The 23034-nt window shown below is 38.2% G+C and overlaps 1 non-coding gene across 1 annotated transcript; it reads left to right on the top strand.

Moving 5' to 3' along the window:
- Positions 1 to 16160: 16160 nt before the first annotated feature.
- On the top strand, positions 16161 to 16268 carry LOC130958504 (small nucleolar RNA R71). The gene has a single exon (XR_009077622.1). It is a non-coding gene; the product is annotated as a small nucleolar RNA R71 (small nucleolar RNA).
- Positions 16269 to 23034: the final 6766 nt, after the last annotated feature.

The following is a 23034-nucleotide window of genomic DNA, read 5'->3' as shown; positions in this document are numbered from 1 at the left end:
TTAGACTATGAATACTTTGTGCAGAGGTTGAGAAATGAAATGATGAAGGAAATGTTTGCTTCTTATTAACCTAGCAACGGCGTCGTTTTTTAATGGGACAGGGGGACAAATCGACCCCTGTCCATTCCCACTTATCCACCTTGGCACTTCACACTGGGTTAACTGACAGATCAGCGCCGGTAACTGACACCTAAGCTTTTTCCGTCATCTATGGATGGGGGATACACGGGAGGGGGCGCGATGAGTGATTTTTTGCATAGACAGGGACCGGTGTGGGTTAATTTTTTGGTGAGGGATCGCGTTGTCCTAATTGAAAATGGACAGGGACCGGGTTGGGTGTTTACTCGAGTTTGTGTGTTTTTCTGTGATTTCAGGTATTTTCTGGCTGAAATTGAGGGACCTGAGCAAAAATCTGATTCAGAGACTGAAAAGGACTGCAGATGCTGTTGGATTCTGACCTCCCTGCACTCGAAGTGGATTTTCTGGAGCTACAGAAGCCCAATTGGCGCGCTCTTAACGGCGTTGGAAAGTAGACATCCTGGGCTTTCCAGCAATATATGATAGTCCATACTTTGCCCAAGATTTGATGGCCCAAACCGGCGTTCAAAGTCACCCTCAGGAATTCCAGCGTTAAACGCCGGAACTAGCACCAAAATGGGAGTTAAACGCCCAAACTGGCATAAAAGCTGGCGTTTAACTCCAAGAAGAGTCTCTACACGAAAATGCTTCATTGCTCAGCCCAAGCACACACCAAGTGGGCCCGGAAGTAGATTTTTATGTCATTTACTCATCTTTGTACACCTTAGGCTACTAGTTTTCTATAAGTAGGACCTTTTACTATTGTATTAGAATCTGGGTAGCTATCTTTGAGTTTCATGCTATCTTAGATCATTTGGGAGGCTGGCCATTCGGCCATGCCTAGACCTTGTTCTTATGTATTTTCAACGGTGGAGTTTCTACACACCATAGATTAAGGTGTGGAGCTCTGCTGTACCTCGAGTATTAATGCAATTACTATTGTTCTTCTATTCAATTCCGCTTGTTCTTTGTCCAAGATATCACTTGTTCTTCAACTTGATGAATGTGATGATCCGTGACACTCATCATCATTCTCACTTATGAACAAAGTGACTGACAACCACTCTGTTCTACAAGCAACAAGGCTCTAGTGTTTATCTCTTGGATTCCTGATACACGATGCATGGTTGATCGCCTGACAACCGAGTGCTCGCCTGACAAACGATCCAGCCATTCCGTGAGATCAGAGTCTTCGTGGTATAGGCGAGAACTGATGGCGGCATTCAAGAGAATCCGGAAGGTCTAACCTTGTCTGTGGTATTCTGAGTAGGATTCAATGATTGAATGATTGTGACGTGCTTCAAACTCCTAGCAGGCGGGGCGTTAGTGACAGACGCAAAAGAATCACTGGATTCTATTCCGGCCTGACCGAGAACCGACAGCTGATTAGCCATATGCTGTGACAGAGCATAGGAACATTTTCACTGAGAGGATGGGAGGTAGCCACTGACAACGGTGAAACCCTTGCATAAAGCTTGCCATGGAAAGGAGTAAGAAAGATTGGATGAAGACAGTAGGAAAGCAGAGAGACGGAAGGGAAGGCATCTTCATACGCTTATCTGAAGCTCTCACCAATGATATACATAAGTATCTCTATCTTTATCTTTATGTTTTATTCATCATCTATACCCATTCGAGTCTGCCTGACTGAGATTTACAAGGTGACCATAGCTTGCTTCATACCAACAATCTCCGTGGGATCGACCCTTACTCACGTAAGGTATTACTTGGACGACCCAGTGCACTTGCTGGTTAGTTGTGCAAAGTTGTGTTTATGCCATGGTATTGAGCACCAAGTCTTTGGAGCCATTACCGGGGATTGTTTTGTGTAAAAGTAGTGATCACAATTTTGTGCACCATGTAGCAATTCAAGTAGTCTTTTAGTAGAGATGTCTTCCTTTGATTTAAATGAACTCTTTGTTTGTTTTTCCATTTGACAAGCATCACAAGTGATATCTTTGTTAAATTTTATCAAAGGAATACCTCTTACTAATCCTTTCTTAACAAGCTTGTTTATTTGAAACATGATAGCATGGCCTAATCTCTTGTGCCATAGCCACTTTTTAGATTCTTTAGAATGAAAACAAGCTACATCTTGATCCTTTAGTTCATCAAGTGTAAGTCCATACATATTATCACAATGCTTAGCAATAAACAATACATCATTAGTCTTTTCACTCACAATACAGCATTCCAATCTTTTGAATATCACCAAATAACCCAAATCACAAAATTGACTTATGCTCAAAAGATTATGTCTCAAACTATTTACTAAAAAGACATCATCAATGAAAGTAGAATGATTGTTACCTACTTTTCCAACAGAAACAATTTTACCTTTTCCACCTTGGTTGCCCAAATGCATTAAAGTCACAGACAACATTGTAAGTTTGGTTTCCTACTTTTCTTTTTTAATGAAGCATTGTAAGTAAGAGCGACTAATTTTCTTACAATTAAGGCAATGATTTTCTGATGCATGTTACTGAAATTGATTTAGATTTTTATGCTGGAAATGATTAAAAGGTTGAGGTTTTCTGATTTTTGAAAAATTGTCATTTCTCATGACAAATTTATTTTTGTTGTTTCTGTTTCTTTTTGGAAGATCATTCGAGTCAGAATTTTTGAAAGCATATGAGCCTCCTGAATAAGAGATTCCTTTATGAGGCTGTGGAATTTTGAAAATAACCACATTATTTGAGACATAGCCTAGACCTGACTTGCTTGACATAGGTTCAGTTCTTGAACATGATGCAGTTTCATCAGAATAAGATTTTTCAAATTCCTCTTCACAGGTGGGAACATGTCCCAAACCAGATTTGTTGATGACTGATTTTGGTTTTGAAGAAGAGGCTATGAATTTTGTAGAAGAACTAACAAAAACTGCATTATCTTTTGTTACATATCCTAAACCAGATTTTTCAAACAATGGTCTTTGATTTGCAAGTAATTTGTCGAAGTTGCTAGAACTTTGAGCAAATTTTGCTAAATTACTATTCTATCTTTTAATCATTTCATTTAATTTTTCATTTTCAGTAATAAGCTCTTGAGAAGGATCCTTAATGTGCTTTTCTTTTAGTTTTTCAAGTTCAGATTTCAGAAATCTATTTTTCTCAATAATGTCTAAGCACATTCGGTTTCTTTCACCTTTTCTTTCAAAAAATCATTTTCTGCTTTCAACATATCTTTTTCAGAGGGTAAAAAACCATATTAAGCCAAATGAGTGAAAAAATAACGTAAATACACCAAAGTGAAAATCGTTTCAGCAATAAGCCAAATCATATTTTTATATAATTCGAACCAGGCTGGTTCGAATTTCATTTCTACATAATTCGAACCAGCTTGGTTCGAATTATACACAAACACATGCACACACGTAATTCGAACCAGCTTGGTTCGAATTACACACAAACACACGCACACACATAATTCGAACCAGCTTGGTTCGAATTACACATTAATAATTTATTTAAAAAAATTTATTAAAAAAATTAATAATTTAAAAATTAAAAAATATATATTTTTATTTCATACGTTAAAAAAAGCTAACAAAATATTTAATTACGAGACTTCTTTAAAATATTAATGAGCTATCAATTCGAATTCCATACAATACTTTTCTGTCCATTTTTAATAGTTCATGAATATTTTTTAATAAATTTTTTTAAATTATAGTACAAAAAATATTTTATCCTATGCAAAAAAAATAAAAAAAGATTGCTTAAAAAATGTTAGGAGTACTATAAAAATTTGTAATGTTATAATAACTTAGGTAAATACATGCATGTACTCAAATTTTAAATAAAATACTCTACATAGTCAGTAATAATTTAGAAATGAAAGAAAATATTTTATTCCATACAAAATAATTAAAAAATATATTTTATTCTATATAAAATAATTTTAAAAAATGGCTTAAAAGATGTTATGAGTACTATAAAAGTTTGTAATATTCCAGTGATTTAGGTAAATACATGATAAAAATATTTTTTCTTTAATTTCTAAATTATTAGTGACTATGTGGAGTATTTCTTTAATGTCTTAAGTCACTAGGACATTACAAATTTTTATAGTACTTCTAATATCTTTTAAGCCATTTTTTAAATTATTTTGAATAGAATAAAATATTTTTTTATGATATAATTTAAATAAATTTATTAAAAAATATTCATGATAATTTTTTAATAAAATTATTTAAATTATATGCTGAGATATTACATTATTCGAATACGCATAGGGAAGTTCGAATTACTCTGATTCAAATGATATGGTGAGCAATTCGAATTCTATACAATACTCTTCTGCCCATTCTTGATAGCTCATGAATATTTTTTAATAAATTTATTTAAATTATATCATAAAAAAATATTTTATTCTATTCAAAATAATTTAAAAAATGGCTTAAAAGATATTAGAAGTACTATAAAAATTTGTAATGTCCTAGTGACTTAAGACATTAAAGAAATACTCCACATAGTCACTAATAATTTAGAAATTAAAGAAAAAATATTTTTATCATGTATTTACCTAAATCACTGGAATATTACAAACTTTTATAGTACTCATAACATCTTTTAAGCCATTTTTTAAAATTATTTTATATAGAATAAAATATATTTTTTAATTATTTTGTATGGAATAAAATATTTTCTTTCATTTCTAAATTATTACTGACTATGTAGAGTATTTTATTTAAAATTTGAGTACATGCATGTATTTACCTAAGTTATTATAACATTACAAATTTTTATAGTACTCCTAACATTTTTTAAGCAATCTTTTTTTATTTTTTTTGCATAGGATAAAATATTTTTTGTACTATAATTTAAAAAAATTTATTAAAAAATATTCATGAACTATTAAAAATGGACAGAAAAGTATTGTATGGAATTCGAATTGATAGCTCATTAATATTTTAAAGAAGTCTCGTAATTAAATATTTTGTTAGCTTTTTTTAACGTATGAAATAAAAATATATATTTTTTAATTTTTAAATTATTAATTTTTTTAATAAATTTTTTTAAATAAATTATTAATGTGTAATTCGAACCAAGCTGGTTCGAATTATGTGTGTGCGTGTGTTTGTGTGTAATTCGAACCAAGCTGGTTCGAATTACGTGTGTGCATGTGTTTGTGTATAATTCGAACCAAGCTGGTTCGAATTATGTAGAAATGAAATTCGAACCAGCCTGGTTCGAATTATATAAAAATATGATTTGGCTTATTGCTGAAACGATTTTCACTTTGGCGTATTTACGTTATTTTTTCCCTCATTTGGCTTAATATGGTTTTTTACCCTTTTTCAGATTTGTATTTATTATATTTGTTCAACAATTTTTCAGAATTGAGGGTGAGATCATCTATGATAACATGTAAATCATCTATGGATAGGTCATAGTAATTTACCTCATCAAGTTGATTCTCTCCCAGGATGCCATGAGCACTCTTTTCTTTTCTTTCTTTCTTTTGTCTTCCTTCTTGAGTTTCGAACAATTGTATTTGAGATGTCCAGCCTCCTTGCAGTTGTGACAAATCACTTTGCTCATGTCCTTTTTGTGCTCCTTTGAGCTTGAACCCTTGTACTTGCCTTTGTTCCTCATTAGCCTTCTAAGTCTCCTAGCAAAAAACACAAGTTCATCATCTGAAAAATTGTCACTAGACTCACTTTCTTTTGATTCAACTTTTGATTTAAGGGCTATTCCCTTTTTCTTTGAGTCTTGGCTTGTGTGTGTAGTTTCATAGGTAAAAATTTTCCCTCTCAGCTCATCATAGGTTATGGGACTTAGGTTATTACTCTCAACTAGGACAGTTGCTTTTGTTTCCCATTCTTTTGTGAGGCTTCTAAGGATTTTTCTCACTAGTGTTTGTTCTGTGTGAGTTAAACCCATAGCATCAAGGCTGTTTATTATGATTGAGAATCTCTCAAACATTTCATCAATACTTTCTCCATCCTTCATGTAAAACATCTCATACTCTTTTTACAGCATATCAATCCTGGTTTCTTTGACTTGCTTGGTGCCTTCATGTGTAACATGGAGTTTCTCCCAGATTTCTTTGGCTGTCTTGCATCTTGACACCTTTCGGTACTCCTCAAATCTAATACCACAGTGTAGAAGGTTGATGGCTTTAGCGTTCAGCTCCACTTTCTTCTTGTCATCGTCATTCCATTGAGTTTCTTTTTTTAGAGTCACCACTCCATCAGCACTTGTCTTTGTTAGAATTTTGGGGCCGCTCACAATAATGTTCTATATGTTGTAGTCGATGGATTGAATGAAGATTCACATCCTTTCTTTCCAGCTGGTGGTGCGGTATTTTACAACCCACAAACTAACCGGCAAGTGCACCGGGTCGTACCAAGTAATACCTTACGTGAGTAAGGGTCGATCCCACGAGGATTGATGGATTAAGAAACAATAGTGTTTGATAGGCTTAGTTAGACAAACAGAAAATAGTGTTTGGAAGTTCAAAAGCATTAACAATAAATTAAGAATTTCAGAAAGCAAGCAGCAATGAGTTGGGAATAAAATATGGAGAAGATAGTTAAGGTTTCAGAGTTATCTATTTTCCGGATTGACTTTTCTCACTAACTAATTTAATTATGTAAGATTTAATTCATGGCAAACTATATGTGACTAGACCATAATTCCTTAGACCTTCCTAGTCTCCTCTAAAATTCATCAACAGCCAATTCCTTGGTCAGTTAATTCCAATTAGAGGGTGATGATCAAATTCCAGTTTATATGCCACAAAAATTCTAATTACCCAAAAATAAGAGGATTATATGTCATGTATCCCATTAAATCCAGGTAATTAAAATTTAAGAGAAATTGTTTTCAAGCTGTTGTTCAAGTAAAGAGCTTTTCCAAGTTTTACAAGAACTCAAATAGAAAGAGGGTCATACTTCCGTTCCACCCAAATTCATAAAATAAAGAGCGAAAACAATTCTTAAATATAAATCCAAAACATAAATTAAAATAGAAAAAGCAATAAAATCAATCCATATAAATAGACATAGCTCCTAACCTTAACAGTGGATGATTAGTTGCTCATGGTTCAGAGAAGAATGTTATGGAATATGGAATGTAAATTTGGAATAGAATTCCCTAATGGAATCCCCTAATGGAACCTCCTTAATAGAAGAGAAGTCTCCCCTTTTTATAACTAATCGTAATTAATTCAAAATCTAATATCTAAAATTAAGATAATATCTTTTCCTATTTTAAAATCAAATTTGAATTTAAGAAAGAATTAACTAACTACTCCGCGTCTTGTAGCGTGGGGACCACTTGGCTTCACTGGATTCGGGCCTAACTTGGGTGCTAAAATGGGGCCCAGAAATCACCCTCAGCGTTTTCTGCATGTGGCGCATGTCACGCGTATGCGTCAGACACGCGTACACGTTGATGGTCTTTTTTCCGAGTCACGCAGATGCGTCGATCACGCGCATGCGTCGCTGTGCAAATCTTCAAATCACGCGTACGCGTCAGTCACGCACACGCGTCGCCGTGGAAAGCTCCAAATCACGCTTACGCGTTAGTCACGTGTACGCGTCACTCCTCGCTGCCATCTCCTTTGATTCTTGTGCTGTAGAAACTCCATCAAATCCAGCTGAATGCTACCTAAAATAAACAAAATTGCAAAAGACTCAAAGTAGCATCCATATTGGCTAAAAGATAATTAATTCTTTATTAAAATCAACAAATTAGATGCAAATTCACTAGGAAAAGATAGGAAAGATGCTCATGCATCACAATACCAAACTTAAACTATTGCTTATCCTCAAGCAACCAAAACTAATATAAGCTTAGGATGTGAATTTACATGAGAATGAGAGTTTGATTAAGCTCATGTCTCTTCTTATAGTGGGGTTTACAACTGCAATCCTGAATAGTTTTGGCATTTCACTTTATCCTTTGAAGTTCAGAATGATTGGAATCCATAAGAACTCAGAATTCAGATAGTGTTATTGATTCTCCTAGTTCAGTATGTTGATTTTTGAACACAGCTACTTTATGAGTCTTGGCCGTGACCCTAAGCATTTTATTTTCCAGTATTACCACCGGATACATAAATGCCACAGACACAGAACTGGGTGAACCTTTTTAGATTATGACTCAGCTTTGCTAGAGTCCCCAGTTAGAGGTGCCCAGAGTTCTTAAGCATACTCTTTTTGCTTTAGATCACGACTTTAACCGCTCACTCTCAAGCTTTTCACTTGACACCTTCACGGTACAAGCACATGGTTAAGGACAGCTTAATTTAGCCGCTTAGACCAAGGTTTTATTCCTTTGGTCCCTCTTATCCATTAATGCTCAAAGCCTTGGATCCTTTTTACCCTTTGCCTTTTAGTTTAAAGGGTTATTGGCTTTTTCTCCTTGCTTTTTCTTTTTTTTTTCCTTTCTTTCTATTTATTTATTTTTATTTTATTTTTTTATTTTTTCGCAAGCTTTGTGTTTTTCACTGCTTTTTCTTGCTTCAAGAATCAATTTTATGATTTTTCATATTATCAATAATATTTCTCTTTTTTTCATCATTCTTTCAAGAGCCAACAATTTTAACATTCATAAACATCACTATCAAAAATATGCACTGTTCATGTCATGCATTCAGAATTACAGAAAATACCACCACATTTAAGTAAATAAGACTACTTTTAAAATTAACTCAATTTCTCATGCAATAAATCACTTCTGTATTTTTTATTTGAATTCAAGCTCAGTGAGTAATACATGAAACATCTTTTCATAATTAAAGCAATTAAGAATAAAATAGTCCTAGGATTCTAACTAATAAAGGATCATTTAACAAACAAAGCAAAATAGCAGAAAACCATAACGTAACATAGAAAAAGAGGGGAGGAATAAAAAAATGAAAGGAGCTCAACCACCTTAGTTATCCTAGTGGTCTGATTATTCTTCAGGTTGTGTTCCTTCATGAAGATGATTTGCCTCCCTTTTGGTGCCATAGGAATAAACAGAAAACTCTTAAGGGAAGCGTCAACACCAAACTTAAAGGTTTGCTTGTCCTCAAGCAAAGAAGAACTGAAAATAGAAAGGGACAAATATTATGAAGAAAGAAAAAGAAAAGGATAAAAGAACAAGAGAGAATTAGGATTGGGAGAGGGGGAAAGAAAAAATAAAAAAACTGGGCAGCGAACTAGTGGAGTTGTGCAGCGGCAGGCAACGCGTACGCGTGGGTCGCGGAAATTTCTTAATGACGCGTAAGCGTCAGGCACGCGTCCGCGTGCCCTGGGTTTTGTATGATTCGCACGAAGCCAGCTGCGCACACGCACAACTCTCTGTTCGCGTGGCTTGGGAACCCAGATTGGCATACGACGCATTCGCGTCATGCACGCACATGCGTGAATGGCCATTTGTGCAAATGACGCGCACACGTCAGGGACGCGTATGGGTGATCAAATTTGTGCCTCTATCACACTTCCAGCCCCAACCCAGCACAAGTCTCTGCCCAAACACATATTTACGTCGAATTTCAAGGTCATGCGTACGCGTCACTGACACGCACGCATGGAAGGCAAAAAGTGAAAACGACGCGTACACGTGGGTTACGCGTACGCGTGATGCGGCTTGTGCTTCCAGCAGGCTTCCAGCGCTACTCCCGCTCAACTCTCTATCAAATTTTATTTTTCACGCACATGCATATGACGTGTACGCGTCAGCGACGCTTGCGCGTCATATGCTCCTCTTTTCTTTTTATTTATTTATTTATAAATTATCCGGTTCCTATTCTAAAATAGCTGCATGATCAGAAAATTAGTAAGAACTCAATAAAAATCAAATAAGTAAGAAAACTACTACTACGAAAAAAAAACAACTAAGAATGAAAAGGAACGATCATACCACGGTGGGTTATCTCCCACGAAGCACTTTTAGTTAAAGTCCTTAAGTTGGACATATGGTGAGCTCCTTATCATGGTGGCTTGTGCTTGTACTGATCCAGGAATTTCCACCAATGTTTATAATTCCAATGGCTACCGGGATCCCAAACTAGGCGCCTAACGCCTTTGAGCAAGTTGAAGCAAGTGACAAGGCCCCAAGAGTGTTGATTGTGGGAATGAATTCCAGGGTCCCAAACCTTGCTTTTACACCCGTCTTCTTGTGGATCACCATTATTTCCACCTGGTGGCAAGCAATCTGAATTCTCACAGAGACATCCAAACAACCTTCTAGACCCATTCAATTTAGCTCTACACTAATCATTGCACTTCAATTTGGAGCATGCAACCATATTGAACCTTGCTTGACAACTCTTGCCACTAACCATCTTCCTCTTCCTTTTAATGCCACAAAGAGCTCCAAATTGACCATCTGTCTCCAGTAGCCCATATTTAAGTGGGAAAATAAAGGTAAAGGATAGGAATTTTATCCACTTGAATGTTGTATTAGATGGTGATGGCTTTGGAAGAGGTCTTGCAAGCTCCACTCCCTTGTGTTCTTCTTTGAATTCTTCTACCTCTTTGCAAGCTTCCTCAATTTCAACCTCTTCCTCTTGGTAGCTTTCTTCTAATTCAATCTCTTCTTTATTACTTACCAAGGGCATGGGAGATTATGCATCTTCCTCTTCTTCCATATGTGAGGGTGGTGGTGCACGAAATTGTGATCAATACTTTTCACAGCTCAAATAATCCCCGGTAATGAATCCAAAAACTTGGTGCTCACTACCATGGCATAAGCACAACTTCGCACAACTAACCAGCAAGTGCACTGGGTCGTCCAAGTAATAAACCTTACGCGAGTAAGGGTCGATCCCACGGAGATTGTTGGTATGAAGCAAGCTATGGTCACCTTGTAAATCTTAGTCAGGCAGACTCAAATGGGTATAGATGATGAATAAAACATAAAGATAAGGATAGAGATACTTATGTAATTCATTGGTGAGAGCTTCAGATAAGCGTATGAAGATGCTTTCCCTTCCGTCTCTCTGCTTTCCTACTGTCTTCATCCAATCCTTCTTACTCCTTTCCATGGCAAGCTCATGTAGGGTTTCACCGTTGTCAGTGGCTACCTCCCATCCTCTCAGTGAAAATGTTCCCATGCTCTGTCACAGCATATGGCTAATCAGCTGTCGGTTCTCGGTCAGGCCGGAATAAAATCCATCGATCCTTTTGCGTCTGTCACTAACGCCCCGCCTGCTAGGAGTTTGAAGCACGTCACAGTCATTCAATCATTGAATCCTACTCAGAATACCACAGACAAGGTTAGACCTTCCGGATTCTCTTGAATGCCACCATCAGTTCTCGCCTATACCACGAAGACTCTGATCTCACGGAATGGCTGGCTCGTTTGTCAGGCGAGCACTCGGTTGTCAGGCGATCAACCATGCATCGTGTTATCAGGAATCCAAGAGATATTCACTAAGCCTCGTATGCTTGTAGAACAAGAATGGTTGTCAGTCACTTTGTTCATAAGTGAGAATGATGATGAGTGTCACGGATCATCACATTCATCAAGTTGAAGAACAGGTGATATCTTGGAACAAGAACAAGCGGAATTGAATAGAAGAACAATAGTAATTGCATTAATACTCGAGGTACAGCAGAGCTCCACACCTTAATCTATGGTGTGTAGAAACTCCACCGTTGAAAATACATAAGAACAAGGTCTAGGCATGGCCGTGAGGCCAGCCTCCCAGTGATCTAAGAACTAGATGTCCAAAGATGATCAAAGGATCTAAAAATAATCCAAAGATCAGAAGATGAAAATACAATAGTAAAAGGTCCTACTTATAGAAAACTAGTAGCCTAGGGTGTACAGAGATGAGTAAATGACATAAAAATCCACTTCCGGGCCCACTTGGTGTGTGCTTGGGCTGAGCAATTGAAGCATTTTCGTGTAGAGACTCCTCTTGGAGTTAAACGCCAGCTTTGGTGCCAGTTTGGGCGTTTAACTCCCATTTAGGTGCCAGTTCCGGCGTTTAACGCTGAAATTTCTTGAGGTGACTTTGAACGCCGGTTTGGGCCATCAAATCTTGGGCAAAGTATAAACTATCATATATTTCTGGAAAGCCCAAGATGTCTACTTTCCAACGCCGTTGAGAGCGCGCCAATTGGGCTTCTGTAGCTCCAGAAAATCCACTTCGAGTGCAGGGAGGTCAGAATCCAACAGCATCTGCAGTCCTTTTGAGTCTCTGGATCAGATTTTTGCTCAGATCCCTCAATTTCAGCCAGAAAATACCTGAAATCACAGAAAAACACACAAACTCATAGTAAAGTCCAAAAAAGTGAATTTTAACTAAAAACTAATAAAAATATAATAAGAACTCAACTAAAACTACTAAAATCATACTAAAAACAATTCCAAAAAGCGTACAAATTATCCGCTCATCACAACACCAAACTTAAATTGTTGCTTGTCCCCAAGCAACTGAAAATCAAATAGGATAAAAAGAAGAGAATATACTATAGACTCCAAATTATCAATGAAACTTAGCTCCAAATTAGATGAGCGGGACTAGTAGCTTTTTGCCTCCAAACAGTTTTGGCATCTCACTTTATCCTCTGAGGTTCAGAATGATTGGCTTCTTTAGGAACTCAGAATCCAGATAGTGTTATTGATTCTCTTAGTTAAGTATGATGATTCTTGAACACAGCTACTTTATGAGTCTTGGCCGTGGCCCAAAGCACTCTGTCTTCCAGTATTACCACCGGATACATACATGCCACAAACACATAATTGGGTGAACCTTTTCAGATTGTGACTCAGCTTTGCTAAAGTCCCCAATTAGAGGTGTCCAGGGTTCTTAAGCACACTCTTATTGCCTTGGATCACAACTTTATTTCTTTCTTTTTCTTTCTTTTTCTTTTTTTTCGGTTTTTTTTTTTCGCTTGCTTCTTCTCTTTTTTTTTTTTGTATTCACTGCTTTTTCTTGCTTCAAGAATCATTTTTATGATTTTTCAGATCCTCAGTAACATGTCTCCTTTTTCATCATTCTTTCAAGAGCCAACAATTTTAACATTCATGAACCACAAATTCAAAAGACATATGCACTGTTCAAGCATACATTCAGAAAACAAAAAGTATTGTCACCACATCAAACTAATTAAGCTAGTTTTAAAGATGAATTTGAAATCCTGTACTTCTTGTTCTTTTGTAATAAAAACAGTTTTCATTTAAGAAAGGTGATGGATTCATATTCATAGCTTTAAGGCATAGACACTAAGACACTAATGATCATAAGACACAAACATAGATAAACACAAGCATGAAAATTCGAAAAACAAGCAAATAAAGAACAAGGAGATTAAAGAACGGGTCCACCTCAGTGATGGCAGCTTGTTCTTCCTCTTGAAGATCCTATGGAGTGCTTGAGCTCCTCAATGTCTCTTCCTTGTCTTTGTTGCTCCTCTCTCATGATGAGGGGGTCTCTTGTTTGCTCCATCCTTTTCTTAGTGATGGGCTTGAGGTCATGCCTTCTCAGTTGAACCGGCTTCCCTCTTGAGTTTCTCTTCCATTGAGCGCCCTCTTCACAATTGTCTGTGAGGACTTGGTCCAACCTTTGATCAAAGTTGACCCTTCTTCATGGCCACAACTTCATAGAAGTGGTCTTGATGCACCCTTGAGATGAATCTATCCATCTCCCATGACTCGGAGGTGGAAGCTTTTGCCTTCCCTTTCCTCTTTCTAGAGGTTTCTCCGGCCTTGGATGCCATAAATGGTTATGGAAAAACAAAAAACAGTGCTTTTACCACACCAAACTTAAAAGGTTTGCTCGTCCTCGAGCAAAAGAAGAAAGAAGAGAGTAGAAGAAGAAGAAATGAGGAAGAAGGGAATGGCTTTATGTTCGGCCAAAGAGGGGGAGAAGTGGTGTTTAGATGGTGTGAAGATGAAGGAGTGAAGAAGGGTTTATGGGGAAGAGGTGTTGAGGTGATTGGTGAATAGGTGAAGAAGAGAGAGTGTGGTGGGGTTGGTGGGGATCCTGTGGGGTCCACAGATCCTGAGGTGTCAAGGAAAAGTCATCCCTGCACCAAATGGCGTGCAAAATCACGTTTTGAGCCAATTCTGGCGTTAAACGCCGGGCTGGTGCCCATTTCTGGCGTTTAACGCCAGGTTCTTGCCCTTTCCTGGCGTTTAACGCCAGTCTGGTGCCCCTTTCTGGCGTTAAACGCCCAGAATGGTGCCAGACTGGGCGTTAAACGCCCAACTGCTAGACTCACTGGCGTTTAAACGCTAGTGAATTCTTCCTCCAGGGTGTGCTATTTTTCTTCCTGTTTTTCCTTCTGTTTTTGCTTTTTCAATGAATTTTGTGACTTCTTATGATCATCAACCTACAAAAATCATAAAATAACAAAAGAAATAGATAAAATATAATCATTGGGTTGCCTCCCAACAAGCGCTTCTTTAATGTCAGTAGCTTGACAGATGGCTTCTCATGGAGCCTCATATTTTCTCAGAGCAATGTTGAAACCTCCCAATACCAAACTTAGAGTTTGAATGTGGGGGTTCAACACCAAACTTAGAGTTTGGTTGTGGCCTCCCAACACCAAACTTAGAGTTTGACTGTGGGGGCTCTGCTTGACTCTGATTTGAGAGAAGCTCTTCATGCTTCCTCTCCATGGTGACAGAGGGATATCCTTGAGCCTTAAACACAAAGGATTCTTCATTCACTTGAATGATCAGTTCACCTCCATCAACATCAATCACAGCCTTTGCTGTGGCTAGGAAGGGTCTGCCAAGGATGATGAATTCATCCATGCACTTCCCAGTCTCTAGGACTATGAAATCAGTAGGGATGTAATGGTCCTCAATCTTCACCAAAACATCCTCTACAAGTCCATGAGCTCGTTTTCTTGAGTTGTCTGCCATCTCTAATGAGATTCTTGCAGCTTGTACCTCAAAGATCCCTAGCTCCTCCATTACAGAGAGAGGCATGAGGTTCACACTTGACCCTAAGTCACACAGGGCCTTCTTGAAGGTCATGGTGCCTATGGTATAAGGTATGGAAAACTTCCCAGGATCTTGTCTCTTTTGAGGTAATTTCTGCCTAGACAAGTCATCCAGTTCTTTGGTGAGCAAAGGAGGTTCAGTCTCCCAAGTCTCATTTCCAAATAACTTGTCATTTAGCTTCATGATTGCTCCAAGGTATTTAGCAACTTGCTCTTCAGTGACATACTCATCCTCTTCAGAGGAGGAATACTCATCAGAGCTCATGAAAGGCAGAAGTAAGTCCAATGGAATCTCTATGGTCTCATTTTGAGCCTCAGATTCCCATGGTTCCTCATTAGGGAACTCATTGGAGGTCAGTGCACGCCCATTGAGGTCTTCCTCAGTGGCGTTCACTGCCTCTTCTTCCTCTCCAAATTCGGCCATATTGATGGCCTTGCACTCTCCTTTTAGATTTTCTTCTGTGTTGCTTGGAAGAGTACTTGGAGGGAGTTCAGTAACTTTCTTGCTCAGCTGTCCCACTTGTGCCTCCAAATTTCTAATGGAGGACCTTGTTTCAGTCATGAAACTTTGAGTGGTTTTGATTAGATCAGAGACCATGGTTGCTAAGTCAGAGGGGTTCTGCTTAGAATTCTCTGTCTGTTGCTGAGAAGATGATGGAAAAGGCTTGCCATTGCTAAACCTGTTTCTTCCACCATTATTGTTGTTGAAACTTTGTTGAGGTTTCTCTTGATTCTTCCATGAGAAATTTGGGTGATTTCTCCATGAAGAATTGTAGGTGTTTCCATAGGGTTCTCCTAGGTAATTCACCTCTTCTATTGAAGGGTTCTCAGGATCATAAGCTTTTTCTTCAGATGAAGCATCCTTAGTACTGCTTGGTGCATTTTGCATTCCAGACAGACTTTGAGAAATCAAATTGACTTGTTGAGTCAATATCTTGTTCTGAGCCAATATGGCATTCAGAGCATCAATCTCAAGAACTCCTTTCTTCTGACTTGTCCCATTGTTCACAGGATTCCTTTCAGAAGTGTACATGAATTGGTTATTTGCAACCATTTCAATGAGCTCTTGAGCTTCTGTAGGCGTCTTCTTCAAATGAAGAGATCCTCCAGCAGAGCTATCCAAAGACATCTTGGATAGTTCAGAGAGACCATCATAGAAAATACTTATGATGCTCCATTCAGAAAGCATGTCTGAAGGACATTTTCTGATCAATTGTTTGTATCTTTCCCAAGCTTCATAGAGGGATTCTCCATCCTTCTGTCTGAAGGTTTGGACTTCCACTCTAAGCTTACTCAATTTTTGAGGTGGAAAGAACTTTGCCAAGAAGGCATTGACTAGCTTTTCCCATGAGTCTAGACTTTCTTTAGGTTGTGAGTCCAACCAAGTCCTAGCTCTGTCTCTTGCAGCAAAAGGGAATAGCATCAGTCTGTAGACCTCAGGGTCAACCCCATTAGTCTTGACTGTGTCACAGATTTGCAAGAATTCAGCTAAAAACTGATGAGGATCTTCCAATGGAAGTCCATGGAACTTGCAATTCTGTTGCATTAGAGAAACTAATTGAGGCTTAAGCTCAAAGTTGTTTGCTCCAATGGCAGGGATAGAGATGCTTCTCCCATAGAAATCGGGAGTAGGTGCAGTAAAGTCACCCAGCACCTTCCTTGCATTGTTGGCATTGTTGTTGTTTTCGGCTGCCATGGGTTCTTCTTCCTTGAAGAATTCGGTCAGGTCCTCAACAGAGAGTTGTGCCTTAGCTTCTCTTAGCTTTCGCTTCAGAGTCCTTTCAGGTTCAGGGTCAGCTTCAACAAGAATGCCTTTGTCTTTGTTCCTGCTCATATGAAAGAGAAGAGAACAAGAAAATATGGAATCCTCTATGTCACAGTATAGAGATTCCTTGAGGTGTCAGAGGAAAAGAAAAATGGAAGACAGAGTTAGAAAATTCGAACTTATCAAAGAAGATGGAGTTCGAATTTTGCATTAAGGGATAGTGTTAGTCCATAAATAGAAGGATGTGAGAAGAAGGGAAGTAATTTTCGAAAATTAAGTAAAAGATTTTGAAAACATTTTGAAAAACACTAATTGATTTTCGAAAATAAAAGTGGGGAAGAAATTAAGTGATTTTTGAAAAAGATTTTGAAATTAGAAATCAAAAAGATTTGATTGAAAACTATTTTGAAAAAGATGTGGTTAAGAAGATATGATTGGTTTTTAAAAAGATGTGATTGAGAAGATATGATTTGAAAAACATTTTAAAAAAGATTTGATTTTAAAAATCAATGACTTGCCTAACAAGAAAAGATATGATCAAAACATTAAACCTTTCTCAACAGAAAAGGCAACATACTTGAAATGTTCAATCAAATCATTAATTGTTAGTAAGTATCTTTGAAAAAGGAAAGAAATTGATTTTGAAAACATTTGATTGAAAAGATATGATTTGAAAAAGATTTGATTTTGAAAAACTTTGAAAACTTGAAAAAAATTGATTTGAAAACAAAATCTTCCCCCTTGTGCCATCCTGGCGTTAAACGCCCAGAATGGTATCCATTCTGGCGTTTAACGCCCAAAACTATACCCTTTTGGGCGTTAAACGCCCAGCCAGGCACCCTGGCTGGCGTTTAAACGCCAGTCTGTCTTCTTCACTGGGCATTTTTGAATGCCCAGCTTTTTCTGTATAATTCCTCTGCAGTATGTTCTGAATCTTCAATTCTCTGTATTATTGACTTGAAAAGACACAAATTAAAAATATTTTTGGATTTTTTTATAATGAGGACAAGTTAAAATGCAACTAAAATCAAATAACAATGCATGCAAGACACCAAACTTAGCAGTTTGTATACTACTGACACTAACAACATGAGAATGCATATGAGAAACACAAAACACTCAAGTCAATAGAATTCAAAGATCAAAACAAGGAAATCATCAAGAACAACTTGAAGATAAATGAAGACACATGCATAAATTTGAAAAATGCAAGAAGAACAGAAACATGCAATTGACACCAAACTTAAAATGAGACACTAGACTTAAACAAGAAATATTTTTTTTTTGTTTTTATGATTTTGTAATTTTTTTGGATTTTTCGAAAATTAAGTGGAAGAAGAAAATAAAGGTATCAAAATTCTTAATGAGAATTCCAGGAATCATGCAATGTTAGTCTAAAGCTTTAGTCTAAAGGAATTAGACATAGCTAGCTAAGCTTCAGCAGGACATTGCATTCAAGAGCTAAATTGATGATGATCAATCAGCTTTGGTGATGATAAGAACATCACCTTGAAACACTAGAATTCATTCTTAAGAACTCTGAAGAAAAATAATACCTAATCTAAGCAACAAGATGAACCGTCAGTTGTCCATACACAAACAATCCCCGGCAACGGCGCCAAAAACTTGGTGCACGAAATTGTGATCAATACTTTTCACAGCTCAAATAATCCCCGGTAATGAATCCAAAAACTTGGTGCTCACTACCATGGCATAAACACAACTTCGCACAACTAACTAGCAAGTGCAATGGGTCGTCCAAGTAATAAACCTTACGCGAGTAAGGGTCGATCCCACGGAGATTGTTGGTATGAAGCAAGCTATGGTCACCTTGTAAATCTTAGTCAGGCAGACTCAAATGGGTATAGATGATGAATAAAACATAAAGATAAGGATAGAGATACTTATGTAATTCATTGGTGAGAGCTTCAGATAAGCGTATGAAGATGCTTTCCCTTCCGTCTCTCTGCTTTCCTACTATCTTCATCCAATCCTTCTTACTCCTTTCCATGGCAAGCTCATGTAGGGTTTCACCGTTGTCAGTGGCTACCTCCCATCCTCTCAGTGAAAATGTTCCCATGCTCTGTCACAGCATATGGCTAATCAGCTGTCGGTTCTCGGTCAGGCCGGAATAAAATCCATCGATCCTTTTGCGTCTGTCACTAACGCCCCGCCTGCTAGGAGTTTGAAGCACGTCACAGTCATTCAATCATTGAATCCTACTCAGAATACCACAGACAAGGTTAGACCTTCCGGATTCTCTTGAATGCCGCCATCAGTTCTTGCCTATACCACGAAGACTCTGATCTCACGGAATGGCTGGCTCGTTTGTCAGGCGAGCACTCGGTTGTCAGGCGATCAACCATGCATCGTGTTATCAGGAATCCAAGAGATATTCACTAAGCCTCGTATGCTTGTAGAACAAGAATGGTTGTCAGTCACTTTGTTCATAAGTGAGAATGATGATGAGTGTCACGGATCATCACATTCATCAAGTTGAAGAACAGGTGATATCTTGGAACAAGAACAAGTGGAATTGAATAGAAGAACAATAGTAATTGCATTAATACTCGAGGTACAGCAGAGCTCCACACCTTAATCTATGGTGTGTAGAAACTCCACCGTTGAAAATACATAAGAACAAGGTCTAGGCATGGCCGTGAGGCCAGCCTCCCAGTGATCTAAGAACTAGATGTCCAAAGATGATCAAAGGATCTAAAAATAATCCAAAGATCAGAAGATGAAAATACAATAGTAAAAGGTCCTACTTATAGAAAACTAGTAGCCTAGGGTGTACAGAGATGAGTAAATGACATAAAAATCCACTTCCGGGCCCACTTGGTGTGTGCTTGGGCTGAGCAATTGAAGCATTTTCGTGTAGAGACTCCTCTTGGAGTTAAACGCCAGCTTTGGTGCTAGTTTGGGCGTTTAACTCCCATTTAGGTGCCAGTTCCGGCGTTTAACGCTGGAATTTCTTGAGGTGACTTTGAACGCCGGTTTGGGCCATCAAATCTTGGGCAACGTATGGACTATCATATATTGCTGGAAAGCCCAGGATGTTGGTGCACGAAATTGTGATCAATACTTTTCAAAACATAAACAATCCCTAGTAATGGCTCCAAAGACTTGGTGCTCAATACCATGGCATAAACACAACTTCGCACAACTAACCAGCAAGTGCACTGGGTCATCCAAGTAATAAACCTTACGCGAGTAAGGGTCGATCCCACGGAGATTGGTGGCATGAAGCAAGCTATGGTCACCTTGCAAATCTCAGTCAGGCAGACTCAAATGTATAATGGTGATGAACGAAAATAACATAAAGATAAAGATAAAGATAGAGATACTCATGTATATCATTGGTGAGAGCTTCAGATAAGCGAATGAAGATGCCTTCCCTTCCGTCTCTCTGCTTTCCTAATGTCTTCTTCCAATCCTTCTTACTCCTTTCCATGGCAAGCTCGTGTAGGGTTTCACCGTTGTCAATGGCTACCTCCCATCCTAGCAGTGAAAGCTAATGCACGCACTCTGTCACAGTACTGCCAATCACCGGTTTGGTTCCCTCCCCTACCAGAATAGAATCCCTCTTTTGCGTCTGTCACTAACGCCCAGTAGGTTACAGGTTTGAAGCACGTCACAGTCATTCAATCATTGAATCCTACTCAGAATACCACAGACAAGGTTAGACCTTCTGGATTCTCTTGAATGCCGCCATCAGTTTTTGCCTATACCACGAAGACTCCGATAAAAGAATCCAAGAGATATTCACTAAGCCTCGGATGCTTGTAGAACAAGAATGGTTGTCAGTCACCTTGTTCATGGGTGAGAATGATGATGAGTGTCACGGATCATCACATTCATCAAGTTGAAGAACAAGTGATATCTTGGTAAAAGAACAAGCGGAATTGAATAGAAGAACAATAGTAATTGCATTAATACTCGAGGTACAGCAGAGCTCCACACCTTAATCTATGGTGTGTAGAAACTCCACCGTTGAAAATACATAAGAACAAGGTCTAGGCATGGCCGAATGGCCAGCCTCCCAAAGTGAGTTCAATCATCAAAACATGATCAAAAGACTCTCTATCGATCCGATGATCTCTAATACAATAGTAAAAGGTCCTACTTATAGAAAACTAGTAGCCTAAGGTGTACAGAGATGAGTAAATGACATAAAAATCCACTTCCGGGCCCACTTGGTGTGTGCTTGGGCTGAGCAATGAAGCATTTTCGTGTAGAGACTTCTCTTGGAGTTAAACGCCAGCTTTTATGCCAGTTTGGGCGTTTAACTCCCAATTAGGTGCCAGTTCCGGCGTTTAACGCTGGAATTTCTGTAGGTGAATTTGAACGCCGGTTTGGGCCATCAAATCTTGGGCAAAGTATGGACTATCATATATTGCTGGAAAGCCCAGGATGTCTACTTTCCAACGCCGTTGAGAGCGCGCCAATTGGGCTTCTGTAGCTCCAGAAAATCCACTTCGAGTGCAGGGAGGTCAGAATCCAAACATCTGCAGTCCTTTTGAGTCTCTGGATCAGATTTTTGCTCAGGTCCCTCAATTTCAGCCAGAAAATACCTGAAATCACAGAAAAACACACAAACTCATAGTAAAGTCCAGAAAAGTGAATTTTAACTAAAAACTAATAAAAATATACTAAGAACTCAACTAAAACTACTAAAAGCATACTAAAAACAATGCCAAAAAGCGTACAAATTATCCGCTCATCACAACACCAAACTTAATTTGTTGCTTGTCCCCAAGCAACTAAAGATCAAATAAGATAAAAAGAAGAGAATATGCAATGAACTCCAAAAACATCTATGAAGATCAGTATTAATTAGATGAGCGGGGCTTTTAGCTTTTTGCCTCTGAACAGTTTTGGCATCTCACTTTCTCCTTTGAAACTCAGAATGATTGGCTTCTTTAGGAACTCAGAATCCAGATAGTGTTATTGATTCTCTTAGTTAAGTATGATGATTCTTGAACACAGCTACTTATTGAGTCTTGGCTGTGGCCCAAAGCACTCTGTCTCCAGTACCACCGGATACATACATGCCACAGACACATAATTGGGTGAACCTTTTCAGATTGTGACTCAGCTTTGCTAAAGTCCCCAATTAGAGGTGTCCAGGGTTCTTAAGCACACTCTTATTGCCTTGGATCACAACTTTATTTCTTTCTTTTTCTTTTCTCCTTTTTTTCGTTTTTTTTTTTTTGCTTTTTCGTTTGCTTTTTGCTCTTTTTTTTTTGTATTCACTGCTTTTTCTTGCTTCAAGAATCATTTTTATGATTTTTCAGATCCTCAGTAACATGTCTCCTTTTTCATCATTCTTTCAAGAGCCAACATTCATGAACCACAAATTCAAAAGACATATGCACTGTTCAAGCATACATTCAGAGAACAAAAGTGTTGCCACCACATCAAAATAATTAAACTGTTATAAAATTCAAAATTCATGCAATTCTTTTCCTTTTCAATTAAGCACGTGTTTATTTTAAGAAAGGTGATGGATTCATAGGACATTCATAGCTTTAAGGCATAGACACTAAGACACTAATGATCATAAGACACAAACATGGATACACATAAGCACTAAAATTCGAAAAACAGAGGAATAAAGAACAAGGAAATCAAGGAACAGGTCCACCTTAGTGATGGCGGCTCTTCCTTCCTCTTGAAGGTCCTATGGAGTGCTTGAGCTCCTCAATGTCTCTTCCTTGCCTTTGTTGCTCCTCTCTCATGATTCTTTGATCTTCTCTAATTTCATGGAGGAGAATGGAGTGTTCTTGGTGCTCCACCCTTAGTTGTCCCATGTTGGAACTCAATTCTCCTAGGGAGGTGTTTAGTTGCTCCCAATAGTTTTGTGGAGGAAAGTGCATCCCTTGAGGCATCTCAGGGATCTCATGATGAGAGGGGTCTTGTGTGCTCCATCCTTTTCTTGGTAATGGGCTTATCCTCATCAATGGTGATGTCTCCCTCTATGTCAACTCCAACTGAATAACAGAGGTGACAAATGAGGTGAGGAAAGGCTAACCTTGCTAAGGTAGAGGACTTATCCGCCACCTTGTAGAGTTCTTGGCTATAACCTCATGAACTTCCACTTCTTCTCCAATCATGATGCTATGGATCATGATGGCCCGGTCTAAAGTAACTTCGGACCGGTTGCTAGTGGGAATGATTGAGCGTTGGATGAACTCCAACCATCCTCTAGCCACGGGTTTGAGGTCATGCCTTCTCAATTGAACCGGCTTGCCTCTTGAATCTCTCTTCCATTGTGCGCCCTCTTCACATA

Source organism: Arachis stenosperma, chromosome 10 (genome assembly GCF_014773155.1).
Source record: "Arachis stenosperma cultivar V10309 chromosome 10, arast.V10309.gnm1.PFL2, whole genome shotgun sequence".
NCBI lineage: Eukaryota > Viridiplantae > Streptophyta > Magnoliopsida > Fabales > Fabaceae > Arachis > Arachis stenosperma.
This window is presented reverse-complemented; position numbering and strand designations above follow the sequence as displayed.